This window comes from Macaca nemestrina, chromosome 3 (assembly GCF_043159975.1).
Source record: "Macaca nemestrina isolate mMacNem1 chromosome 3, mMacNem.hap1, whole genome shotgun sequence".
Classification (NCBI taxonomy): Eukaryota; Metazoa; Chordata; class Mammalia; order Primates; family Cercopithecidae; genus Macaca; species Macaca nemestrina.
The window spans coordinates 30,554,799-30,581,666 of record NC_092127.1 but is presented as its reverse complement, the minus strand read 5'-3'; the positions used below and the strand labels follow the sequence as shown (position 1 = coordinate 30,581,666).

General features: G+C 36.8%; 1 protein-coding gene and 1 long non-coding RNA gene across 7 annotated transcripts in view; both read left to right on the top strand.

Annotated features, from left to right (window-relative positions):
- LOC105488645 (Rap guanine nucleotide exchange factor 2) overlaps nt 1-26,868 on the top strand; it is a 259,652-nt gene that overhangs the window by 22,157 nt on the left and 210,627 nt on the right. The gene's annotated exons all lie outside the window — the stretch shown is intronic.
- LOC139362295 (uncharacterized) overlaps nt 3,765-26,868 on the top strand; it is a 44,157-nt gene continuing 21,053 nt past the window's right edge. Inside the window, exons 1-2 of the long non-coding RNA XR_011620864.1 lie at nt 3,765-7,426; nt 9,492-26,868. The exon at nt 9,492-26,868 is cut by the window's right edge and continues 21,053 nt beyond it. This is a non-coding gene — a long non-coding RNA (uncharacterized lncRNA). The remainder of the gene's footprint in view (nt 7,427-9,491) is intronic.

The following is a 26,868-nucleotide window of genomic DNA, read 5'->3' as shown; positions in this document are numbered from 1 at the left end:
TATTTGAAAGTATAAAAATTGATTGTCCTCAATTTTTATGTTTTTTATGAAAACAACGTTTTTTTGGAAAGGATTGAATACTATTTAAGCCTGCCTTCAAACTTACTGTGTAGCATTTTATACATTTCTAGTTGTGATGTTTTTTGTTTTTTAACGGATGAGAGTTAAACACAAATTTCAGGAAAATACCTATCTCCATATTAGTTCAAACAAAATACAAAATAGCATAGGAGAGAGCAATTTTAGAAACCTTTGAAAGCCCAGTGTAAAGCAATCCATCATTCTTACCAAACTGGGTGAAATTTTTAAAAATAAGAAAGTCTCACCAACACAACTTAAAATCTGGCTTTTTGCATAGTTTTACACTTTTCTTTCTATATGAAATAAGTGAAGTAATTTTGATTGTAAAATGTCATTTGTTCTATCTCCCGTCCAGGTTAAAAAAATAAATAAATAAATAATGATGCCTGATGCCTCCCTATCATCTCACTCAGAAGAAAACTTTTAAGACTTTCTCAGAATTTTCTTTTTAACTTACTGGATAAACACTCCTCTCCTCTGATGGTGAAAATGACAGTCTTAAAAGTGCTTACAGGAACCCACACTTATCCTTTTCCCGCTTTGCTTTTAGGCTAGATCTTAGGTCATAATTTTAGTTTCCCTTCATTTTTACTTTTCTCAGTTTATTATAAGATCAAAACTACAAGAGGAAAAATGCTGTTGTAGACCTGTTTATTTAGATGGTCTTTTAGAGGAAAAAATCCAAGCCCTCATTTCTCATTGTCAAGTAGAACCCCATTCATGTGCATGGTAATTGTCAAGAATCATATTTGTAACCACAAAGAACAATAATCTCACACTATCTTCTGGGTAAACTGCTCCTGTGTTTGAATTGATTTTGTAAAGAGGTAACTGTGGTTTGTGGATGAAAACATTTGTTTATTTGCATTTTTTTGTTGTTTGTTTGTTTTCTTGAGATGGACTTTTGCTCTTGTTGCCCAGGCTGGAGTGCAGTGGTGCTATCTTGGCTCACTACAGCCTTCGCCTCCTGGGTTCAAGCAGTTCTCCTGCCTCAGCCTTCTGAGTAGCTGGGATTACAGGCATGCGCCACCACGCCCGGGTGATTTTTGTATTTTTAGTAGAGATGGGGTTTCACCATGTTGGCTAGTCTGGGCTTGAACTCCTGACCTCAGGTGATCCGCCTGCCTTTGCCTCCCAAAGTGCTGGGATTACAGGCGTGAACCACCGCGCCTAGCCTATTTATTTGTGTTTTATGGTATTATTTACATTCTCACTGCCACCGTTCTCAGGGCTTTATCAATACCCCACAAAAAAATCACACCTTTTGATTTCCTCCCTTTTTACCTGTGGTAGTAACTCATTTAATCCCATGTTCCCCCCTTCATGAAGCATCTTCTAGTCACTTAGTCTAGAGGTTGAATTTTTCTTTATGCTGTCACTGTTTTTAGCTTGTGCATTTCTTCTAGGCATTCCTTGGTAATGCATAATTTCATAATTATTAAGTGTACATATCTCATATCTTTTAAACTGCAGAATTCCTCAAAGGTTAAACTACCTTAATGACCTTTATGTCTCCATGGCATTTTATAATACCTTAGCATTCCTTAAATATTCAAATGTATAATATGAAGTGTTTGACATTCTCATAGTAATAGAATAAGCAATACTAACGGGGTATATAACTCAGTTTGGGACAGTTTTAAAAATTTAATTTATAGGCAGTTTGAATTTGAATACAACATTGTTCAGGCTTGTAAATTATTTTAAGAGAGTCAAAATTGATTCTTAGAAAATTGCCTGGTTAGGTGATAGCAGTTCAAATTTTACTTAGTCACCATGATTTGTGTAAGTTACAGAAGCAATTCAGAAGCAAAGCCGTGAATTCTAGGCATGGTATTATGAATCTCTATGCCCTGGACTTCAGTTTATTGCCTTGGATTATATTTAGGTATGTGTATATATGTTTGCTTTCCTTGAATTTTGAACTCTCTGTTTTATATGTGTACCTTATAACCTTTCTTTTGTTAGGAGATACTTTAAATTGTACATTCTATTTCATCTGGTAAAATCCAGGAAGAAAAAATACTGAGACTAATAATGTCTTAACTTTTATGTTACTGTCAATCTAATAGTACATTTTGGGGCCTAATTCTAATGGGGAAGACTAGCTGCAAGAGAGAGACTGGTGTTCTATCCAGTTACTCTCCATGTGACCTTGGAAATTTTCACTGGATCTTAGTTTTCTCATCTGCAAAATGGAACACAATGCTTTCCATACCTATTTTCAGGGTTAAATAAGTTTAATATATGAGAAAGAACTTCACAATTGAAAAGTCTACATGGATGTAAAGTATTACTATTGCTGACATAATAAAAATATTAGTGTCAGTAGAAATTGTGAGTCATTTATAAAGATAATAGGCTAAGATCTTCTTAATATTCTTAACATTTGGCTAGTAGTGTTTATAGGAATATCCCTCTTTTTGGTGAATACAAAGCGGTAGAACCATGTTTTCAAATTATTATTTGGTTATGCAGGTTTGTACTTACATGGATTATTTCAGAAGTATGGGCTTCATATTGAGTTTTGTAAAGAGCTTTCTCTTTGCCAAAACATTTTCAGACTTCAAAGAACCATTGTGTAAAAACTCTTTTACACCAATGTATCTTAAATAGTTTTGATTATTTTATTTAAATAAAGAAGCTGAACCAAAAGTTCTTCACTTTAAAGAGTAGCAAAGTCTTTCCATATGTGTAATAGACACACATACATACATATGGAAAGACTTTGTCACTTTTGAAAGTGAAGAGTGTGTATATATATATAGGGGTGTGTGTGTGTATGTATATGTATTATATATAAATATTCTATTTTAAGCATTTTTTTTGGAATACATGTTTGTAGAAGAAAAGATTTGTAATTGTATGATGTGAATAGATACAGTCTTTTGCTTATTGAAATCTGACATCATTCTGTATTTAAATTTGAATGCCGATATGTGATCTTAGACACGGAGCCAGAAACTTGCATAAAAATGTAATAAGAATAAGAATCTTAAATAGAAATCTTACCGCCGTTTCTTTGAAGAATTTGAAAAGGAATTAGAATTGCTTTCATTTTATAAATGCTCACCATTGAAAGGTACAATATTAATGAATCTTTATATTATGCCTCTAGTTGTCTCTTTAAGAGTTACTTTGATAATATAGCCCTTTTGAAAGTGCCACACTGATGGTTTCAGATTGCCTGTCACTGTAATAATATATAGTACTTTCAGTTGTGGTGTCAGTTCTTTATTTTATGTTTACGGAGCACATATCTCAGAACAGTTCAGGAAAGACATAGAAAAGCAGTTGTCATTTATAAAGTGTCTGTTATGTGCCAGAAGGTCATCTAGATGTTTTCTCATGGTTTACTTAGTTCTGACATCAACCTTATAAAGCAGGAGGTATACTATTATCAATTTACCAATGAAGAAACTGAGATGCAGGGATTATGTAATTTGCTTAAGAACACATGACTGTCTGATTTCAAAGTCCCTTTTCTATCCACTCTACTCCCTCTATAATAAGAGCAGGTATAAATGTCTATGTTGCTGTTAATAAAGACTTTTACAAAATGAAGTTCTAATTTGGTTAGGATGTTTTTCTTTTTTTTGAGACAGTGTTACTGGAAAGGGGTCCTGATATGGACCCTATAAGAGGATTCTTGGATCTTGGGCAAGAAAGAATTCGGGGTGAGTCCGTAAAGTGAAAGCAAGTTTATTAAGAAAGTACGGGAATAAAAGAATGGCTATTCCATAGAGCAGCCCTGAGGACTGCTGGCTGGCTGTTTTTATGGTTATTTCTTGATTATATGCTAAACAAGGGGTGAATTATTCATGAGTTTTCCTGGAAAGGAGTGGGGATTTACCCCAGAACTGAGGTGTTCCTCCCCATTTTAGACCATATAGGGAAACTTCCAGACATTGCCATGGCATTTGTAAACTGTCATGGTGCTGGTGGGAGTGTCTTTTAGCAATCTAATGCATTATAATTAATGAATAATGAACAGTGAGTACTACCAGAGGTCACTTTTATTGTCATCTTGGTTTTGGTGGGTTTTGGTCTGCTTCTTTACCTTGTCCTGTTTTATCAGCAGGGTCTTTTTGACCTGTATCTGGTGGTGACCTCTTATCTCATCCTGTGACTAAGAATGTCTAACCTCCTGGGAATGCAACCCAGTAGGTCTCAGCCTTATTTTACCCAGCCCCTATTTAAGATGGAGTTGGCTCTGGTTCAAATGCCTTCGACAACAGGGTCTTGCCCTGTCACCTAGGTGGAATTACAGTGGTGTGATTATAGCTCACTGCGGTGTTGAATTCTTGAGCTCAAGTGATCCTCCCACCTTAGCCCCCCAAGTAGCTAGGACCAAAGGCATGCACATTTTTCTTTATTCAAATTTTTCTGCTAGGTCACTTTTACTTTAGAGATGAATTTCAGGTCTAAAGTCTAATTTTATTAAAATTAAAAATGTTTGAACAATTAGAATTAGTAGAGTAGGACTGGAAGGGCTTCTTTTAAATTAGACCCAGGTTTAGCAAATAGATTACTCTCAATAAAGGTTATCTATTATTGTTTTATTTCATTTTTGGGGACAGGATGTTGCTGTGTTGCCTAGGCTGTAGTGCAGTGGCACAATCTTGGCTCACTGCACCCTCCACCTCTCAGGCCCACCACAGCCTCCCAAGTAGCTGGGACCATAGGCGGGCACCACCACATCTGGCTAATTTTTGTATTTTTTGTAGAGATGGGGTTTCACCATGTTGCTCAGGCTGCTCTCAAGCTTTTGGGCTCAAGCAATCTGTCCGAAGTTCTGGGATTACAGGCACAGCCACACCCAGCCAGCTATTATTATTTTAACTACACCTTTTTAAGTAGCATGTTTTATTCTCCAGGTTTATTTGAAAATAATACAGAGTTTTGAATGTTGTTTGTGTGTGTGTGTATGTGTGTGTGAGAGAGACAGAATTTCGCCCTTATTGCCTGTGCTGGAGTGTAATGGCATGATCTCCGCTCACTGCAACCTCTGCCTCCTAGGTTCAAGCGAAGTCTCCTGCCTCAGCCTCCTGAATAGCTGGGATTACAGGCTATGCCACCACACCCAACTAATTTTGTAGTTTTAGTAGAGACGGGGTTTCTCCATGTTGGTCAGGCTGATCTCGAACTCCCAACCTCAGGTGATTCGCCTGTCTCGGCCTCCCAAAGTTCTGGGATTATAGGTGTGAGCCACCATGCCCGGCCTTGCATGGTTTTAATAACATCTAAGATTTATTGATTGCTGATTTTTTCAGCAGATACTATGTTAAAGACTTAAATGTATTATCTTGATATCTTTGTCTGATTAATTACTATTGGTATTTTGGTTTTCAGCTTATGCTGCTGTTGTTTTTGTTCAGTCAGCTATACTATTTGGAGTTTTTACTAGTTGAAGTGAAATATAAGTGCTAAGCACAGTTAAAGTTCTTGGGCTTTGGGAACCTTGGGCTAGAGAACTTTGGGCTAGATTGATGTCTTTCGAGTTGTTCTGTACTTGGGAAAGTTATTGGGTTTTCTCAACAGTCCTACAGCCCAGACATCTCCTTGTTTGTCAGAAACACAGACTTGACATACTCGATATTTCCATTCCTTAAGAAGTTTTAACATAGAATTACTTTGTTAATACTTAGCCTTTCTTTGTAGGGCCATAAATGGGAAACTTGGTTCTCTGTGCTAACTGAAAAAGTCGGAGGAAATGTGTGGGAAGTTACAGTCTCCTTACCAAGAGGATCCAGATTCAAATCTGGATACTTGCAACAAAAGTCCAGATTGTAATGGGTGTATTGTTTGAAACTATCAAGTTGGAGAGTAAAATATTCCTGGTGTTTTTGCTTATCTAACTGTTGACATTAGGATAATGTCTTAGCTTGAAAGTGAACTTTGTTATTGGACCACACTATTCAGAGAGGGGCTAGTTGGTCTAGAATTTATCAAGAATTGAGAAACATTTATTCAGATATATTCATGAGCCTGTATCTTGCACAGAAATACGTTATCTTGAGGTTATCTAACTCTAACACCATTTTATGATTGGACTTCACAGTCTCAACTGCGGAATGAAAAAGTTACTTTGCTAGATTTTGGAATGTGGGCTCTCAAGGAGACTTAAGTTCTTCCGAAATTCTAAAATAATCCATCCAGGTCCTTTGGTTGTGATGGGTGTATCTGTGTTTAAATGATGTTTCTGACTCCTTCGGTTGTAGAGGACAGTGTCTCCTTGTGTCTGTGGCAAGGAGTCTTGTTTGTTTCTCTTTGGTCCTTACAAGACATAGAAAGGGCTCTCTCTCCGTTAGGGATAGATGAGCGCTGTACTCCAGGACAGAAAGGTAGAGGGTTTTCAAAGGCGTGGCAAGTTGTTGCCTTTTTAAAATCTGAGTTTTCTTATTTATGTCTCCTTTTTCTAAATTATGGCTCTTTCTTCCAAACCATGCTTTGTTCTCTATTTCTCACACTCCTTATTTTCTTCTATTTTTGTGGGTGGTGGGTCAGAAAGAAAGTTATAAATATAGTCTTTTACGTTGATTGCTCGTTTTCTTCTGGTAGTTGAAAGTTACGTGCGTTGTAAGTGTATATGATGTTTTCTCTTTCTGGAATGTTTGCAGTGTTCTAGAAATGTTTATAACTTGTACCTAAATTAATATTTTAAGTATTATATACTTAGTTTTTTTTTTTTTTGCATAGTTCACATGTCACAAATTATAAAAAGTTATACACTGTAGTCTTACTTTCCTCTTCCACACCTGCCTAATTTCCAATTACCTTCTGGTAGTGAGTGATTTTAGTTACTTGTTTATTCTTCCAAAAATTAAGGAAAAATTCATACACAGATCCATAAAAATATATTTTTCTTCTTCTTAAGTTATATCTACATACATATCTGCCCTTGTATTTATTTAATATAAAATACAGTTTGAGGATCTTTCCACATCAGTACATGAAGAGCTCCTGTGTGTGTGATTAACCATTACAGAGTATCACAGGGCTGCAATGAATACCCCTCACATACCTGACCTGGAAAATTTCTGCTGGGCCACAGGGTGCTTGCATTTCTAATTTTGCTAGTTGTTGTAGAAGTGACCTATGGGACTACCAGCATTGTATTAGTACATTTCTTTTCTTTTATTTTAAAAATATAAACTTGTAATATATATGGTAAGATTAACCTTTTTAAGTGTAAAGTTGTATGAATTTTTTTTTCTTTTTTTCCAGAGTTTTGCTCTTATTCCCAGGCTGGAGTACAGTGGCACAATCTCAGCTCACTGCAACCTCCGCCTCCCGGGTTCAAGCCATTCTCCTGCCTCAGTCTCCCGAGTAGCTGGAATTACAGGTGCCCACCACCATGCCCGGCTAATTTTTTTTTTTTTTTTTTTTTTCTGGAGTCTTGCTCTGTCGCCCATGCTGGAGTGCAGTGGTGCGATCTGGGCTTACTGCAAGCTCCACCTCCCGGGTTCAAGTCTTTCTCCTGCCTCAGCCTAACGAGTAGCTGGGACTACATACAGGTGCCGGCCACCATGCCCGGCTAATTTTTTTATATTTTTATAGAGACGGGGTTTCACAGTGTTAGCCAGGATGGTCTCGATCCCCTGACCATGTGATCCGACCGCCTCGGCCTCTCAAAGTGCTGGGATTACAGGTGTGAGCCACCGCGCCCGGCCAATTTTTTGTATTTTTAATAGAGATGGGGTTCACCATGTTGGCCAGGCTGGTCTTGAACTCCTGACCTCAAGTGATCCACCCGCCTCAACCTCTCAAAGTGCCAGGATTATAGGTGTGAGCCACCACACCTGGCAATTCTGTGATTTTTAATGTGTGTATAGTCATGTCACCACTGTAACCACAATCAAGACTAAGACATTTTCATTGCCCTGAAAAGGTCCCTTGTGCTTTTTTGTAGTCAGTCCTCTCCGTCTAGCCTGCCTCTGGCAACCAGTGATCTGATTTCTATCCCTATAGTTTTACCAGCCTTGTACTGTATATAGAGTCATATAGTGTACAGTCTTTTTTGCATGACTTTTTTCACTAAGCATAAGCTTTTGAGATTCAGCCATACTGTTGTATGTGTCAATGGTTTGCTTCTTTTTATTGCTGAATAGTATTTCATTATATGGATGTACCAAAATTTGTTTATTCTTTCTCCAAGTGATGAATGTTTAGATTGCCTCTAGTTTTTGGCAGTTATGAATGAAGCTGCTATAAGTGTTTATATATAGTATTAATATGGACATATGTTTTCCTTTTTCTTGATAAATACCTAAATGTGAGATTCTTAGGATATATGATAAGTGTATGTTTAACTTTATGAGCAACTAACAAACTCCTTCCTAAAGCAACTATATCCTATTTTATTTCTACCTGCAATGTACAAAAGTTTCAATTCTGCATCCTCATCAGCACTTACACGTGTCAGTTTTATTTTGTAAGCCATCTTATAGGTGTGTGATGGATAGGCGTGTGGTGGTATTTAATTCTGTAATTTAGAAACAACTTTATTGAGATATCATTCACATACCATACAATTCACCCATTTAAAGTATATAATCAATGGTTTTTAGTATATTCCTGGATATACGCAACCATCATCACAATCAACTTTAGGACATTTTATCAGTCTCAAAAAGAAAATTGCTATACCCTCATCCTCTATCCCTTCTGTCCTAAGCACCTACCAGTTTACTGTCTGTCTATATATTTTCCTATTCTGGACATTTCATGTAAATAGTTTATATGTGGTCTTTGGAACTGGCTTCTTTGATTTAGCATGTTTTCAAGATTCATCCATGTTGTAGTATATATCAGCAGTTCATTTCTTTCATTTTTTTTTTTTCCTTTGTTTTTTGAGACAGAGTCTCACTCTGGTGCCCAGGCTGGAGTGCAGTGGTGTGATTATGGCTCACTGCAGCTTTGACCTTCCAGGCTCTAGTGATTCTCCTGTTTCAGCCTCCTGAGTAGCTGGTACTATAGGTGTGTGCCACCATGCCCAGCTAATTTTTGTATTTTTTTGTAGAGATGATGTTTCACCATGTTGCCCAAGCTGGTGTTGAACTTTTGTACTCAAGCAATCCTCCCACCTCGGCCTCCCAAAGTGCTGGGATTAGAGGCGTGAGTCACTGTGCCTGGCCCAGTTCATTTCTTTTTGTGGACAAGTAATATTCCATTATATAGATAATACTGCGTTTTGTGTATCCATTCATCAGTTGACGAACATTGGGTTGTTTCTACCTTTTGGCTCTTATGAATGATGCTGTTATGAACATTCATGTACAGGATTGCAGTTCCTTTAATCATTAACAGTGAAAACCTTTCATATATTTACTTTCCATCCATATCTCTTTGGTGAAGTTCTTTTCAAATATTTTGCTCCCATTTTAATTTCTTTCTTTTCTTTTTTTGAGATGGAGTTTCACTCTTTTCACCCAGGCTGGAGTACAATGGCATGATCTCGGCTCACTGCAACCTCCATCTCCCGGGTTCAAGCAATTCTCCAGCCTCAGCCTCCTGAGTAGCTGGGATTACAGGTGCCCCACCACTATATCTGGCCAATTTCTGTATTTTTAGAGAGATGGGGTTTCACCATGTTGACTAGGCTGGTCTCAAACTCTCGACCTCAGGTAATCTGTCTGCCTTGGCCTCCCAAAGCGCTGGGATTACAGGCGTGAGTCACTGTGCCTGGCCTTAATTCCTTGTTTTGAAATAAATTTAGATTTACAGAAAAGTTGCCAAAATAGTACAGAGAGTTTCCATATGTATACCTGACACTCAGGTTCTCCTGCTGTTAATAATTTAAGTACATTTGTCAAAAGTAAGAAATTAATATTGAATCAATACCATTAACTGCAGACTTTTATTTGGATTTTGCTAGATTTTCCACTCATGTTTTCTTTTTCTTCAGGATCCAGTCCAGGTGTACTATATTGCATTTAGCATTTTTTAAAATGTGGCTGTTTTTCCTTGAGTTGTGAGAGTTCTTCATATGTTCTGGATACAAGCACTTTATTAAATGCCACTTTTTCACTTGGCACAGTTCTCCAAAGTAATTTTATTAGTAGTGGAATCATTATTCATGTTAGATTTGGGTGTGAAAGAAAGAAGACTTAAGGATGACTTGAAAGTTTCTGGATGGCTGGGGATGTTAATTATTGGAGAAAAGGACTTCAGGAAGACCCGGTTTGATTAAGACAGTGAACAGTGGGTGGTGCTGGTGGTGCTAGTGATTAAGAGCTTAGTTTAGAACAAGGAGAGTTTGAGATGCTTATTTGTAATCCAGAGAAGAGTTGTCCAGTAAGTACCGTAGTTTGGACTTCACTGGTTAGGGATTTAAGGTTACTATGCTTTTTAACTACTATTTGACATCTATGTATAGGTAGATGTCTTTATTTTCTCTAAACAATGTGAATGCCAAGCACACTACTTGACATGCTAGAAGTGTTTAATGTTGAATATGTTGAATTGAATTGAAATGTAAATTTCAGTTCTGTTTTCTATAATGAGATATTTTACTGTAATAATAGTTTCTGGTGTTTGAAGTGTACATTATTTTCTTTCAACTGAACTTGAATATAATATACTTTTATCAAGTTATGAGAAAGTTTGATAACCTTTCTTAAGGAATAATTTTTGGAAATGTGTAGACATTAAAAAAATAGAGCCTGCCCCTGAACTGGCTACTGTCCCCTGAAGCCTGTATTCCTGACCACTGTGAAAAGTGCCATCCTTGATCCTAGGCTTCCTGTCCTTAATGGCCATTGGTTGCTAATGCTAAAACTGTGTAAGAAGGTAAATTTGTAATCATCATAGGTTATTTGTAAACAGAAAAGGTGGGGGGGTTGGTAGTAACTGTATTTTGGCTCTGTTCAGTGGGCCTAGAAATTTATTTGACTACATTTAACGCTCTTTTGAAACTTACCTTAGTTTAAGAAGTTTACTGTATTAGTCTATTTGGGCTGCCATAACAAAATACCATAGACGGGGTGGCGTAAACAACATAAATTTATTTTCTCACAGTCTTGGAGGCTAGAGGTCCAAGAATAAGGTTCTGGTCAGTTCATTTTCTGGTGAAGGCCTGCTCCTGGCCTGCAGACTGCTTTCCTGCTATGTCCTCACACAGCCTTTCCTCTGCTCGTTGGAGGAGAAATGGAGGAGGAGCAGAGGGAGAGAGCAGGTGCTCTGTCTCTCCTCTCATATAAGAACACCAGTCCAACTGGACCAGGGCCCCTCCCTTATGATCTCATCCAACCTTGATTACGTAATCTCCCAGAGGCCTCCATCTCCGAGTACTATCACGTTGGGATTAGGGCTTCAATATATGAATTTTAGGGGAATACAGTTTAATCTATAACATGTAACCATAGTAGCATCTTTAATACTGGGGTTATTTTGCACTTTTGTGTATGAGAGAGAATAAAGAACACACCTTTTAAGGTATTTATACCTGAGGTATCATTCTAGGAAATGAGAATGAGTTTGTGAAAAATAAAATTAAAAAAAAAAAAAATCCTGCAAAGATTTAAACTTACTGGGAAGGGAGGTTTAAATTTCTGAAATGCTTACATGGTAGAATATTTTAAAAATTAAAAATACATGCAACTCATTACCTGTAAGCACAAAGAGTAACTGTAATTCTTTGAAAACGTTTCTTTATCCTGTTTGAATTGATTTAATGAGTTAAAAAATTGGTGACTTGTAATTAGCTTTCAACTAATGTGCTAGGGTTCGTAAATTCGTTTCTTGAGTGGGATAAATGTGTCCACATAAGATTTTATTGCATTATTAATTTTCATGGTATAATTGACTTTCACACAGACTGAATTACTAATTAGTATAATGTTAATGGATATGGTTTAATTTTACGTCATGTGGCCTGATACACAAGCTTTCTCTAAGAAAGTATTGGGATGAGAAGTATCTCCTTAGAGATTTTACATTGGTACCAGTTTTATACCACCCCTACATTGCTGAAAGGAGCTCTGATTTGAAATGGATGGAGATACACAAACACACACACATATGTGTATAAGATGGGTATCTATACCCAAAACATCTAAAAAGCACTGATATAGACTATTTTTCCTTTTTGATAGAAAGTAGAGAAGTATAAAGTTTATGTTTTAGTGTGTCCAAGTTATCCAGCTAAAGTTACTAATACTGATGCATTTGGTTTGGTAATAGTTTTCACTGCCACATTGAATAAAACTTTATCTCTTTCAGCTTTTGACGTTTAAACAGGTGTAGGGAGAGATAAGAATAATTTCATACCTTAGGCTAAATTTTAAGAGAATTTTACTCTGTTCATATCTCTTTGGCTTGAGTAAATAGATGGTACTAAATAAGTGAAATGATCCCTTGTGGTGGGTTAATTGATTCATTTGGGAAGTACAGAGATCCATGTGAAAGAATATGATTTCTACATTGGGGATTTTTTTTTTTTTAATGATGTAGACAAGATAATTTTGAAATTATATATTGAGTTTGGGTGATTGAAAGAATTAGGAAATGTGTAATAATCTTAAAGCATATTTTTTGTCTACTTGTTTACCTCACTGAAGCATAAAACTCTTCTCTGACACCATTTGAACCAAAAATTACAGAACAAGGATACCAGTCATGTACTCCTAAATTATAGTTAGTTTATATGCACTGGAAGGATACCCAACTTTACTACCATGTGAGGGAAACTTCTGGGGACAGTAATGAATTGAAATAGGTAAAGCAGAAGAATAATGTAAATTTTCCATGAAATAGAGTCTCAGGCAACTTGGTGCATCTGACTAGGTAACATTTTCAGTGAATGGGTGAATATGGCATAAGTCATAATTGTGTAAAGCTCTAGGAAAGGCACATTTGCACACTTGAGGCCCTTGGTCGCATGTCAGATACTTTTGAGCACACCTACTGTGTGTGTATGGCACTGTGTTGCCAAGTACGTTGGGATACACAGATTGGTAAGGCATAATGCAGGGAACTCACAGTCCAGTGAGGGCGGTACCCATAGGTGAAGAATTCATACCACAGCGTGGAAGTGCAATGATGAAGCTGTGTGGAAAAGGGTGAAAGAAACTTGGATATGCATGGGTCAGATGACAGACTCCATAACTGTTTCCATTAACAGGATTGTTGCTTCCCCAGCAGCCTCTTCTCTATAGTTTCTTCAGTCTCATTTTAGGTCATATTTCTGTAATACTTATGGCTTGGAGAAGGGCATCCTATTTAATGTGAGACACACATCTGAAGCACAGAATGAAAAATAAAAACCTTAGGCATTTTGAGCAGTATTTCCTTTACCTGTCATGTATACAGCCTGCTCCAAAATACATGGAGTGTGGTATTGGAGAAATCTAAAAACAAAACAAAACACAGAGCACTTTAAATTTTTTTCCTTAAAGGTTATTATGGTAATTTTAAATCCTGAAATATAATTATTGCAGGGATATTAAGCCCAAAATTATTCTAAAGTTATCTTTCGTTAAATGTGGTTTGTTAAAAGATTTCCCATTGTTCAGTATTAGTAAGTGGACAGTGAACAAAGAGGACAGATTTTTGTCAAGCATAAACAACTTTTGCATCCTGTTTATTAAATAGAAAATACCTCAGTGAATGTGCTAAAAATAGATTCCTTCAGATTTTTAGTTTTGTCCTATTAGGGGTGGAGTCATTGAACAAGAAGAAAGGCATCCAGTAAACAGGAATTGTGTGCTAAGAGGTAGATTTTGCAAGGGAAATGGAGGCTTATGCGCTCAGAATTTGAGTTATACCATTTCACCATTATGAGTACCTTTTTAAGAATGTTAGATTTAATGGAGTGCTAAATGGTCTTTTTCATTACTGCTATGAATGATAAATTATCTTGACTAGGACTGTATGTTGCAGAATAAAGTTTTGAAAGTTGACAGTGGTGTTTTCTCAGATTCATTCATTATCATGTTTAGCTTGATGTTCTCAATGTTTTATACTGTTAGGAGGTAATTTTCCATTTTGGGTAGAAATAGTTTCAGTGTAGTTAAATATGGTTAGTATAGATTCAGTAATTTAGTATAGCCATTTGTTTTTACATTTGCATATATGTATTCAAGAACGTTTGAAAATGAGAGGTATAATATTAAAAAATTACTCTTCCCCTCCTGGAAATCAAGCAAATAAACAGCAAATGAACCTGAACTTACCTTTCTCTTTTAAAAGCAATTGTTGTTGGAGACTATATATTAATTCCAATGATATTACCATTTCTTAAAAGATATTTTTTGGGATGTCTCTTTGTAGTTGCCAGGTGTGAGGTTGCATGTGACAGCTTTAAATGTTACAAGTATCAGAGAATTCAGGATTTGCCATGGGCTGTGAAAATATAGAAGTAAATAACCAAGGTAATGTAGAAGACTGTTCTAATTATGGGGGATCAAGATGAGGAAAGGTTCTCAGTGACAACTCTCTAGTAGACAAAGAAGTAGGAAATGAAATCAACAAGACCAGCTTGTTATTTAGCAGATGGGGCCTGGGAGGACAGAATTTAACATTGATAACTCCAATTTAATGTTTCATGAAAGATTGTGTAAGCAATAATGTTGAATCTTTGTAAGCCAAACATTTTTTTCTGAATTTAAAAAATTTTTTTTTATTTTTTATTTTTTTATTTTTTGTTGAGACAGAGTCTCACTAAAAAGAAGAGAAATTTTTTTAGAGACGGAGTCTCACTCTGTTGCCCAGGCTGGAGTGTAGTGGCGCGATCTCAGCTCACTGTAACCTCTGTCTCCTTGGTTTAAGTGATTCTCCTGCCTCGGCCTCCGGAATAGCTGGGACTGCAGGTGCCTGCCACCTCGCCTGGCTAATATTTGTATTTTTAGTAGAGATGGGGTTGAGCTCAAGTGATCCCCCTGCCTCAGCCTCCCAAAGTGCTGAAATTAGAGGTGTGAGACACTGTGCCTGCCCTAAAAATATTTTTTAAAAATAAAAAGTACAAACACTTTGCAACCCAGTCTAAAACAGCGTAAGAGAAAGTTTCCCTCCTGTATACTACTGTTCCAAATTTCCTAATTTCTTTTTATATACTTGAATGAAAATTTTTATAATCCTATCAGGATATTTAGGTATATTTTGTAAGTTAAACAAATGGAATCATTTCATACACATAGTTCTTGCCTTTTCTTTTAAATATTTCCACGAGATGATTCAGAGGTCAGCCTCATTCTGTCCAGCAGCACAGTATTCCCCTGGATACCTCATTATTTATCTTAGCAGTCCCAAAGGATGAACATTTAGTGTGTTTCCCGATTCCGTGTCCCCTTACACATAGTGCTGTGGTGAATATCATTATATGTGTGTGTGTGTGTGTGTGTTTGTAGATGCTTTTTGTGAGTAGATGCATAAATTAGGTCCCCGGTAGTGGAATTACGGAGACTAAGTGTGTGTGTGTGTATATATATATTTATATATATGTAAACTTTTATATATATATATTTTTAACATTTTGGTAGTTATTGCCAAATGGCTCATTGAAAAGGCTGTACCAGTTTATATTTCCACCAACAGTGTATAAAAAGTCCATGCCAGCGATGGATTTTCATTAAACTTTACCACTTTTGCCAATCTGAGAAGTGAAAAATTGTATCGGTCTTTAGATAACATTTCTTTGATTCTGAGTGAGGCTGAACATATTTTTATGTGGTTAGTGGCCAGTATTAAAGATAATTTTGACCAGTTTTACATTTACTTCAGTTATAAATAATTAATATTAAGTGGCGAGACAGGCTCAACAAATAAATGGGACCAGAAAACCTCACCCATCTGTAACATAAGAGAAGTATCTCAGTGTATCACTGTTGTTGGAGGCATATGTGCAGAATGAAAGACAAAGCAAATTCTCCTGTACCTTCTGAGTATGTGTGACCAAATGTCTTTTCTATGTTGTGTACATCTAAGATTCTAGGAATAGCAATTTTATCTTTATTTAAATAATGTTATCTAGAACAATTGAAAAAATTATTTAATTTGGGTATTTTTTTTTTTACTTGGAAAGTGAGAAGTACCCTAATGTCACTCAGAACATTAAAAATGTTGAAAATGTCTTTATTCTTTCTTCTGTTTTTGTTGTAGTCAGAAGTTAATGAATTTATAGCTTTGACAAAATGAGGAACATTTTTCTTGTGTATATTAAACCTCGATTGATTTCTGACAAAACCAATAAGCAATTTATTTGGAGCATTTGAAAATAAATTATAGGATGAAAGAATCCTACTAGTACGTTGGCAAGTGGATGGGACCAGATGATCAAATATTTCATTTCTATGTCTACATTTCATGAGTCAGTTTCACACAACAGCTGCTGTGGGGGAAGGGTTGACTTACCAGAATACTTCATGGTTTATTTTTTTAAAAAATGAAATTCATTTGGATATGAATGGGTAAACCAAGAAAGTTTATTGCTAATATATAAAAATATATAAATAAAATAAAGATAAATATAAAAAAATTTTTTTAACATATCATTCTAAAAAAAGCCTTTAAAATTTTTCTTTTCAGTTTAAATTAGAGAAAGCAATGGTTAATTTTAAAATCTTCTTGCTTATAAATAGTATGAGTAGCAAATATTTGTTGGATAGTTTCTGTGTGCCAGGCCCTGTGTTAAACATTTCACCTGTATTATGTATTGGACGCATTATTTCCATTTTTCAGAAGAGGCTTTGAAAGTGCAGTTGATTTGTCAGGGCTGACACAGATGGTATGTGGAAGAACTAGTGGTATGATCCAGGGACTCTGGTTCTAAAACTTGTGCTCTTAAGCATTGTGTTAGAATGACTCCAAGTAATCAAGAAGAACAAATATAATTTGTGAATTGAGCTTATCTCACTAAAAACCTGCGTTTTAAAAACATTAATAAACTTCCTTGAGTAATTTTAAGCATTAAGAAGAAATTAGTTGCTGGGCTTGGTGGCATGCACCTGTAGTCTCAGTTTCTTGTGACGCTGAAAATCACTTGAGCTCAGGAGTTCCAGGCTGTATTGTATGATGATCGCTCCCGTGCATAGCTACTGTACTCCACACTGGGCAATACAGTGAGACCATGTCTCTTTAACAGCAACCATCACCACCAAAAAAAAAAAAAAAAAAAACCCTTTATTTTTTTCTTTTCTACAATAAATTTCCTCTAATTTTGTTTTTGGTTTAGGTCTTAATGTTCCCTAGTTTGGGTTCCAAAGATCTGTGGAAACTCACACGATAGATGGAAACTTGTAAAAGTGAGAAGCACATAAAAATATTTATTTGGAATGTTTATTTTATCAATCTTATGGTATATTCAAGGAGAATATATTTTCTCACAGCAAATATTCCACTGGGCCCATACCTGTCAATTAATGAAAGGAGGATTTGTAATACCATGTGATATAATGTAGTTTATTTTGACTGAGAACTTGGATCAAATGTAATTTTTTCTTCTTTTTAACAGCTGCAGGGATATACACTTAAGGCTCTGGGTAAGAGCTGGATCAAATGTTACATGGTTGCTTTAAAGTTGATACTTAATGGGGAGTTGAACGGAATAGGTGTTTCTGGCGTTTTTTGAATGAGCAGGGTGCTTTAGAGGAAAAATGTCTCCTCTGACTCTGAGCAAATGCCTGCCTTTTTGACAGATCATGTTGCCATGGAGAAGTATATAGTCTATAAATTGTAACTTGCAGTAACAGGCAAGAATATGGCATTGGGTTGTCATGTGGGGCTGTGAGAACAGAGTGAGTCCAGATGTATATAGTCAGTTTGTTCAGAGATGTTATTTTACAGTAGCCAGGTGCCCACTGGTCTTTCTATAATCTCTTTGTCTCATAATCTTTTTTCCTGTCTATGTGTATATGTCTGACATAGGATCAGTGAAACCGTGTAAGTAACTCTTTCCCTTCTTTAGTCTCATAGTCTTCCCTTTAGAGCAAATCACTGTTGAAAATTTGGTGGGTGTCCTTCCAATCCGTGTTTTTAATTCCTTTACTCTCTGTATAGCTGTGTAACCACAGTTTTGTGTTTTTTAAAGTTCATCCGAATACCATCATCCTTCATATATCATTCTGCAACCTACCTTAGTCTTACTGTATTTTTTGAGGTCTCTTCATGTTGACATTAATCAGGTTCATTTATTTTAGTTGGTCATAGTATTCCATTGTACTGCATTTGATCTAGTCCCTTAGTGACAGACTTTTAGATGTTTTCTTTTTGTATTTCTGTGTAACTCTTCAGTTCCATTTGTTCCTGTCCTTTCTGTGGTGTTGCGTATAGGAACTCAGTACATACTTACTTGACTTTATTTTGATTTGACTAAAGCTAGGTCATGAGCTATGAAGCCATCCTTCATCTGTTTCAGTTCTTTCAGATTGTCTCAGTTCAGTTTATTTTTAATCGTTTTAGGTACTTTCCAGTCATTCGTTCTCATCACATGTTTACTCTGTTGAACTGTGATATATATTACCCATGTACTTGTAGCCTGGCTAGGTTTTGGGATGTAATTGTCTTTTCGAGATATGGATTTTTTTCCAGAAATTATAAGTAACAGCATTGCTGTTGCAAGAAGCTTCCTTGTAACATCTTTGATGGCTCTAGGAATTACAGAGAAAGCATAGCTCTAACCTTTTAAGTACTTTTGATCATACTCCATTGATGTTTTTGCTTATTAAACAACTTGCTTTTTAATTTTTTTCTTTCTTTCTTTTTTTGGAGACAGGGTGTCATCCCATTGCCCAGGCTGAAGTGCAGAGGTATGATCACAGCTCACTGCAGCCTCTACCTTCCTAGGCTCAGGTGATTCTCCCACCTCAGCCTCCCAAAAACCTGGAACTGCAGGCATGCACCAGCACACCTGGCTAATTTTTTGTATAGACAGTATTTCACCATGTTGCCCAGGCTGGTCTCAAACTCCTAGGCTTAAGTGATCTGCCTGCCTCAGCTGCCCAAAATGGTGGGATTATAGCCGTGAGCCACTGCACCTGGCCTGTTTTCCCCCCCCTTTATTATAGTAATACTATTCAGAAAGTAGTGCTGAAGACTCAGTTTGCCCAATACAATTGTCAAAATACAAGTTATATCAGTGCTTGCTGTCAGATAGAACATAATGCAAGCCACCTGTGTAATTTTTAATTTTCTGGGAGCCACACTATAAAAGGTAAAGTGAAATGGGTAAAATCAATGTTATTTAACCAGTACACCCCAAAACATTGCCATTTCAACATGTGATCTATATAACAGCCTATTGAGATAATTTACATTCCTCTTTTCTTACCAGCTCTTCAAAATCCTAACATATGTTCCCCAGGACCAGCGGCATGTCAAGCATTCCAAAGCCGGTGTGTTCAGTGGCTACCATGTTAGATAGTGCAGGTATAGAAAATATATGTTTAAGAGGTATTAGTAAGGATCAGAGTGACTGGGGCTGAGGGGAGGTTTCAGGGAGGAGATGGAGGTACCAAGAGCTGAGCAGATCTAAGCCATCAGGTGCCATGTGGACTGGTTGGAAGAAAACCCAGGTGCATGGCTTAAGCAAAGATGATGTGTGGTGGGAGCAACTCTGGCTTATTCCAGAAACAAGTAGCTGGCTTGTCATAGAGGGCTAGATTTCAGAAAAGTGGGAAGGAAGCGTTGATTGGTAAACTGTCACCACTTGATAAGGAGTTGTGGGTGTCAGAGTTTTACGCTGTCTGTATGTAACAGTATCTTTTTTTTTTTTCTTCATAGAAGGCGGCTTGTCAGGTTTATGAAACTATTCCTTCCATATTTCATGGTTGTCCTTGCAGAGTGAATTATGATTCTGATAAACTATGAGGTCATTGTTATATAATTCTGTGAAATTATATATAAGTTGGATGTTTACCACTGTAAGGAGAATGACTAAGAGGAATGAGAATGAGTTTACAAAAGCAACAAAAAGTGGAATGTTAGTTGGATGTGCATGTTTAATACTTTGGGTCTAATAGATTATGCCATAAAAAAATCAGAAGTTTTAACTTTAAAACTTTAAAAATCATGTAAGCTTTTTTTTTCTTTTCTTTTCTTTTTTATTTTTCCTTTTGGTGCAGTGTAGGGATTATTAGGATAGTTCCTGGTAAGTTATAAAGCCTAAAGGTTTCAATCTTTGAAGAACTCAGTTAACTGGAGATAAAAGTCATTTGATGACTGCTTGTTATGTGTCAGTATTTATAATTACGTGTATTAATTTAATGCTCAGAAGAACCTAATGAGGTAGATGCTACTACTGTTATTACTGTTATCGTGTTACAGATGAAGAAACTGTCTGTCTTATCATACTGTCTGTATATGTAATAATAATCGTATGGAGAGGTGACCTAACTTGTTCAAGGAGGAAGAACTGGGATTTGAATTCAGGCTACCTGGCACCAGAACTAATGCTATTAACTCTGATGCTTCACTGCCTATTGTGGGGGCTGACTTAGGTTTCTTCCCTCCCAGCTTTTCTTTGGTATCTAGTCATTTCTCCCCGGCTCTCATAATTTTTAATGTGAAAACATTGGTACAACCTGACTGAAGGAAGGAAGGACCTCATACTGTCTGTACTATCTTTGCAGCCTTTCTGTACTTCCAAAATAAAGTTTTAAAAAAAGAGTCACTATTGACAACCTGTAATTCTCTTCTTTTCTGTTGTTTTTTGTAGAGATGGATTGGTCTCACTTTGTTGCCCTGGCTAGTTTTGAACTCCTGGCATCGAGCACTTCCTCCCCACTGGCCTCCCAAAGTTCTGGGATTACAGGCATGGGCCACAGCGCCAGGCCTCTTTTTTATTTTTGACTTTATTATTCTATTAACCAGTCTTTTCTTTTTGTATGAAACTAAACATTAATGACTGAACATTATTGGATAAAATTATTTGCAGCATAAATGGTACTATCCTTAAAAAACACAAAGAATTTTTACAACTCAATAAAAAAGCAAACATATTAATATAATGAATAAAGGAAAAAAAGAAATGGTTTAAAGTGTATGAAAAATGATTTTCACTAGAAACTAAACATGCAGTTTGCACAAAATGCCTTTTTTTTTTTTTTGGTTTATGAAACTGGAAAAAGTTTATAGAAAAAAGAGGATAATACTCAGTTTTCCTAGGGCTTTGAGGAGACAGACAGGTTAGCCAGCTACCCAAGGTCATACAATATCAAGTGGCAGGGATATATTGTAGCATTGCTTAAAGTTGTAGAAAAAATAGCAAGATATTAAATATTTATAATGAATAGCTTGATAGAGCAAATAAAGAATTTGGAATAAAAGATTATTTTTTAGTTGCTCCTGAAGATATTTTTGGCTAGATGTCAGTGATGAAAGCTGATTACAAAACAGAATGCATACTATAGTTGAATATTCATTTAAAATTACACTCATGTATCATATACATGTGAGTAGAAATCATCTCCACAGAAAGATTCCAATTGTTGCTTTCTCCTTACTAGGTGTGTGACTTTAGTCAAGATACCTAATCTCTCAGTGCCTTAAGTTTTCTTTGAAGAGATTCCTTTACAGATTTACAGGTAGTTGAAATGATTAAATCGGAGGAAAAGCAAAGAGTTTTTGGCAATGCCTGGCTCACGTGCCTAATAAATGGCCCTCACAGCTGTTTTTAAAAATCTTATTTCTGGCTGAAGAGATTGCAGATAATCTAAAATTTCTTATTTTGTCCTATTCATGTTTAACATTTTCAACAATAGATATCTTTTATTTAAAAGCTAGGAACTGTTTTGTTTTTAGGTTAAAGAGAGCAAAGATAGATTTGATGTCACATTGACATCTAGTATATTAGATCTATATCAGAAATTATTATTATTGCTCACTGAATTGCAAAGTCTAGAGAATCACTCATCTGATGTTGAAAAACAGCCCTTCAACCACATTTACAGTTAATAGTATTCATAAAGAAATAGTAGGTTTTTTTTGAATCTTAGTCCCAGTCTTTAAAGTAGATAGTTAGGCAAGGTTCAGTAACTAGGAATAGATGTTGAAAATTGTAAATGCAAGTTTCTTATATTTGTTTTTAGGAAAGTTTTAAAAATTATTTCTTATACTTCGAATCAGGAAGTGTTACGATTCCTTAATAAAGAGAAAGTCAAACTATCAGATTATTTACTAATTTGGGGAGTTGAATATAATGTTTCCAATAATGTTTCCTGATTTTATTTCCGTTTTGCCTTTAAATCCTTTGAAGCATCTTACACATACGGTGGTCCATGTTTAACTACTGCCTGTTAAATGCCAACTCTTCTATTTAAAATGGATTTTCACTGTTTTTTTTTTTCATGGCTTTCTTGGAAACCACTCTTGGGATTGCGTGTACTTAAGCATTGAGTTTACAAGTGAATCCAGATTTCATATTACATTTTCTGAATAGTACAGTGTACATTTATCTGCTTATTGGTTGCATTCTGGTGCAACTGTCAAGAACAGGTCTAGAAGAAACAAAACTAAAACTAGTTCTTATGAACACATTTGTTTTATGTAATCTCTTTTTGTAGTCTATTTTATTAAATTTTAATATTTTATAAATGTTTGTTACTTTGTTTATTGGTAAAAGGATGTTATGGACAAATTATTTTTTGGGTCCAAATTAAACTTGGATTAAACAAGTTTATTATTTACTGCAAGCATTTTTTGAGCCCTTCTAATCTGCATCTTGCCTCTCTAAGGCCGGAGAGGCTAGAATGTATGTTTCCCAAAATCGATTGACTTGACTAAGCCACTCTTTTGCATAACTGTCATGAAACACATTCTGGGAAATAACTGTTCTAAATAAAAATACAGAAAGAGGGCAGAAGATAAAGCTGAAATATTTATTCATTGAATAAAAAATGAAACTGGCACTTAAAACCATTGCTTTTTGTGGACACAGATTTAAAGGTTTAGTGTTTTGTTTGTTTGCTTTGTTGAGACAGAGTCTCGCTCTGTTGCCCAGGCTGGAGTGCAGTGTCATGATCTTGGCTCATTGCAACCTCTGCCTCCGGCTTCAAGCAGTTCTCTGCTTCAGCCACCCAAGTAGCTGGGATCACAGGTGGCTGCCACCATACCTGGCTAATTTTTGTATTTTTAGTAGAGACAGGGTTTCACCATCTTGCCCAGACTGGTCTTAAACTCCTGACCTTGTGATCCACCCAACTCAGCCTCCCAAAGTGCTGGGATTACAGGTGTGAACCACCGAGCCTGGCCTAAAGTTTTAGTTTTTCTTCTTCCTCTTCATCTCCTCTCCCTCATCCTCCTCACTCCCTTTTTTAAAATAAGAGATTGTTTTTTGTAAACAATGAAAAAGAACCAGAGACTTATTCTGAGTATGTATTTACCTAAATAGATTATTTCTGTGTGTATAGTACTGTGAGTGCTCAGACACTGCATTAAGTAATTGAGACTATCCAATCAGGTAAGCGCTTTATAGAGTGAAACTGCTTGGTATTGCGTAGTTTACCCATTGTTTGTTTTAGTGCCGCTATAATCAGAAGTTCTTAGGAGACAGAATTGCTATCATAAACAGATGTGATGGTGAAAATGTAATTTCAAAACTTTATAATATGTTGTGGCACTAATGGGGGGGTGGTCTAAAAACAGGCACAGGTGGAGGTTGGATCTAGAAAATTAGCCCTATAATCTTAGTTGTTTTACTTAGAATGTTGTGTTTTTCTTGCTCTTGACTTTGCAAATCCTAGTAGAAGGTTCACTAAGTAGTATTAATTTATATTGTTATTAGCAGTATCACTTAATCTTGTTATCACTTAATCTTGTTATTTGTGGTAGTTATATACTATAAAGTCACTCTGACCACTGAATTAGCAAATAATGAACCACTGCTTCTAGGGGAAATACAGGGTTAAGTTCCTGCAAACTTCTGGTGACATTTTCATCAGCTGATTAATACATAACCTCATATTATGTGTGCTTTTGTTTAAAAACAGCTTATTTAATATATATGGTTGATTCATCAACATTAAACTCCTGGCCAGGAGCACTATAACGCATGCTTGAATGAAGTGTATCGAACACACATATTTTCTCTGTAAGGCACATCACAGGCTTCTTCTGCTTACGGAACACGAGACCAGCACTTAAGCATTTTGTTTGGAGGCTGTTTTAAACAGTGGAATCATCAGAGAACACACAAGAAGGGGAAAAACCTGAGACCTAATGTACCATGAAGAGAAACTTGTTTACTGTATAAGAATTGAAACAGGAAGGCAGAGGGCCACTTGTTCAGCCTCAGCTGGAAATGTGTTTGTTGGACAAAAATTTTTTGGTGCTCTCTGCATGTCCCTTAAATGACCATGGAAGTCCAGGAGTACTGACTGTTCGAGTTACAAATAAATTTTAGGAAGTAGGCAAATTCACGAGGACAGAATCCTTGAATAATGAGGATCCAGCAGTATTTGGATTGTTTTGGAATCAGGTGATGACCCAGAAGCTGAGGTTTCAGGTAACTCAGCTCGTGTTCCCCTGACTCCTTTTCTGCTTTGCTACTGTTGTTCTCTCCAGCTTCAGTGTGAAGTATGTGTAGGTTGCTCCTGATCCAGCAGGCAAGAGAATAGAGGGTGACCAGGTAATGGGATTGGAGGCGTGAACAGAGCTAGGGCTTGGCTGTAGACATTTTGCTGATTGTGCCCACAATTGTTGGATCAATCGGAGACTTACATTGTACTTTCCTATTTCCTATACTTTAAGTATTAGTGTAATTTATGATGGAGAGTATAAATGTTGGTTTCAAAGTTAGGTTATACCCTATGGAACAAGTCAGTATAGATGCACATTCGTTCAACTTGTTTAAAGGACTTTAAGTTATACCATACAGCTGTTTGGCTTTTTTGTTCCCATATGGGCTCATGGTTGCTCACAGCTGCAGTCAGTGATAAATGCTTATCTCGGGAGTCCAGGTCAGTTTGGTGCATGTCAGTTGAGTTGGTATGAAACTGAAAACATGAGTTGAATGCAGTCAAAAGACCAATTTTGAGCATCGCTTGTTAGCTGGTTATTAAGGAGGTTTTTTTTTTATTTAGTTTTTTGAGACGGAGTTTCGCTCTTGTCGCCCAGACTGGAGTGCAATGGCGCTGTCTAGACTCATCACAACCTCCGCCTCCCAGGTTCAAGGGATTCCCCTGCCTCAACCTCCCAAGTAGCTGGGATTACAGCATGCGCCAACACGCCTGGCTAATTTTGTATTTTTAGTAGAGATGGGGTTTCTCCATGTTGGTTAGGCTGGTCTCAAACTCCTGACCTCAGGTGATCCACCGCCTCGGCCTCCCAAAGTGCTGGGATTACAGGCGTGAACCAGTGCGCCCGGCCTTTTTTTTTGAGATTGTCAAATTGATTTTATGTGGAAACTTGGTTCTTGAGAAAATTTTAAAAAATACCTTATTAAGGGCCTGTTCTGCATGAAGTCCTGTGCTGGACTGTGGACAATGAATTGGTATAAATAAAATTGCTATTCCTCGGCTGTTAGAAGCTCGCAGTCTGATACAGGATGCAAAATATTAAAAAACAAAAAGCAAAGTTGTGGTGGGCTTCAGGAAATAAATTTATTAGAGAGTAGGGTGCTTGGGGAAGGTGTGGTGAGAGGGAGGTAAGGGCCAGTATCAGTGATTATGTTGTGGCTTTTTGTGTAAGTGTGTGTTTGTGTTGGGGGGTGTCTGTGTTTAAAGTAGGGTGTCAACTTTAAAGCTCTGCATCTTAGGAATATAGCAGCTGTGCAAAATTGATGGGAATGAGAAAAGAGAGCACCATCTTGTCGCGTTGGTAGGAGACAGGTACTTCTTCATCTAGAGGGACAAGGGCCTTTCACCAGACGCTTGATTGGCAGTGGGAAGGAGCTATTGAGGAGCAACAATCAGTGTGTCTTGATCACTGAATACGGACAAGGAGAAAGTAGAAAGTAAGGTTTTACGCTATTTACATAATAAATGGGCCAGATGTGGTGGTTCATACCTGTAATTCCGGCCCTTTGCAAGGCTGAGGCCGGCATACTGCTTGAGCTCAGGAGTTTGAGACCAGCCTGGGCAACATGGCAAAACTTCGTCTCTACAAAAAACACAAAATTTAGCTAGGCATAGTGTTGTATGCCTGTAGTCCTGCTCTTTGGAGGCTGGGGTGAGAGAGTCACCTGTGTGTGGGAGGCAGAGGCTGCAGGTGAGCCAGGATCACACCACTGCACTCTGGGATGGGCAAGAGAGCGAGACTCCGTCTAAAACAAAATAAGAAAGAAAAGAATGAATGTTTCTTCTCTAGTCTGTAAATCATTCTCAAACTCAAATCTGGACTCAGAGGCAGAATGCCCATGCCTGAATCTATGAAATTCTTTTGCATTGTTTTATTTTTAGCTGTGAGAAAATATTTTTAAAATTGGTATGTCCATGTGGGTATGGTTTTTTCAAGAATACTTTATTGTGGAATAATTTTAGATTACAGAAAAATTGCAGAGATGGTCTAGAAAGTTCTTGTAATATCTCCTACTGAGTTTCCTCTGTTAGTGTCTTTTTTTTTTTTTTTTTTTTTTTTTTTTGAGACGTAGTCTCGCTCTGTCACCTAGGCTGGAGTACAGTAGCACGATCTCAGCTCACTGCAAGCTCTGCCTCCCGGGTTCATGCCATTCTCCTGCCTCAGCCTCCCGAGTAGCTGGGACTACAGGCGCCCGCCACCACACCCAGCTAATTTTTTGTATTTCTACTAGAGACGGAGTTTCACCGTGTTAGCCAGGATGGTCTCAATCTCCTGACCTTGTGATCAGCCCGTCTCAGCCTCCAGAAGTGCTGGGATTACAGGCATAAACCACCATGC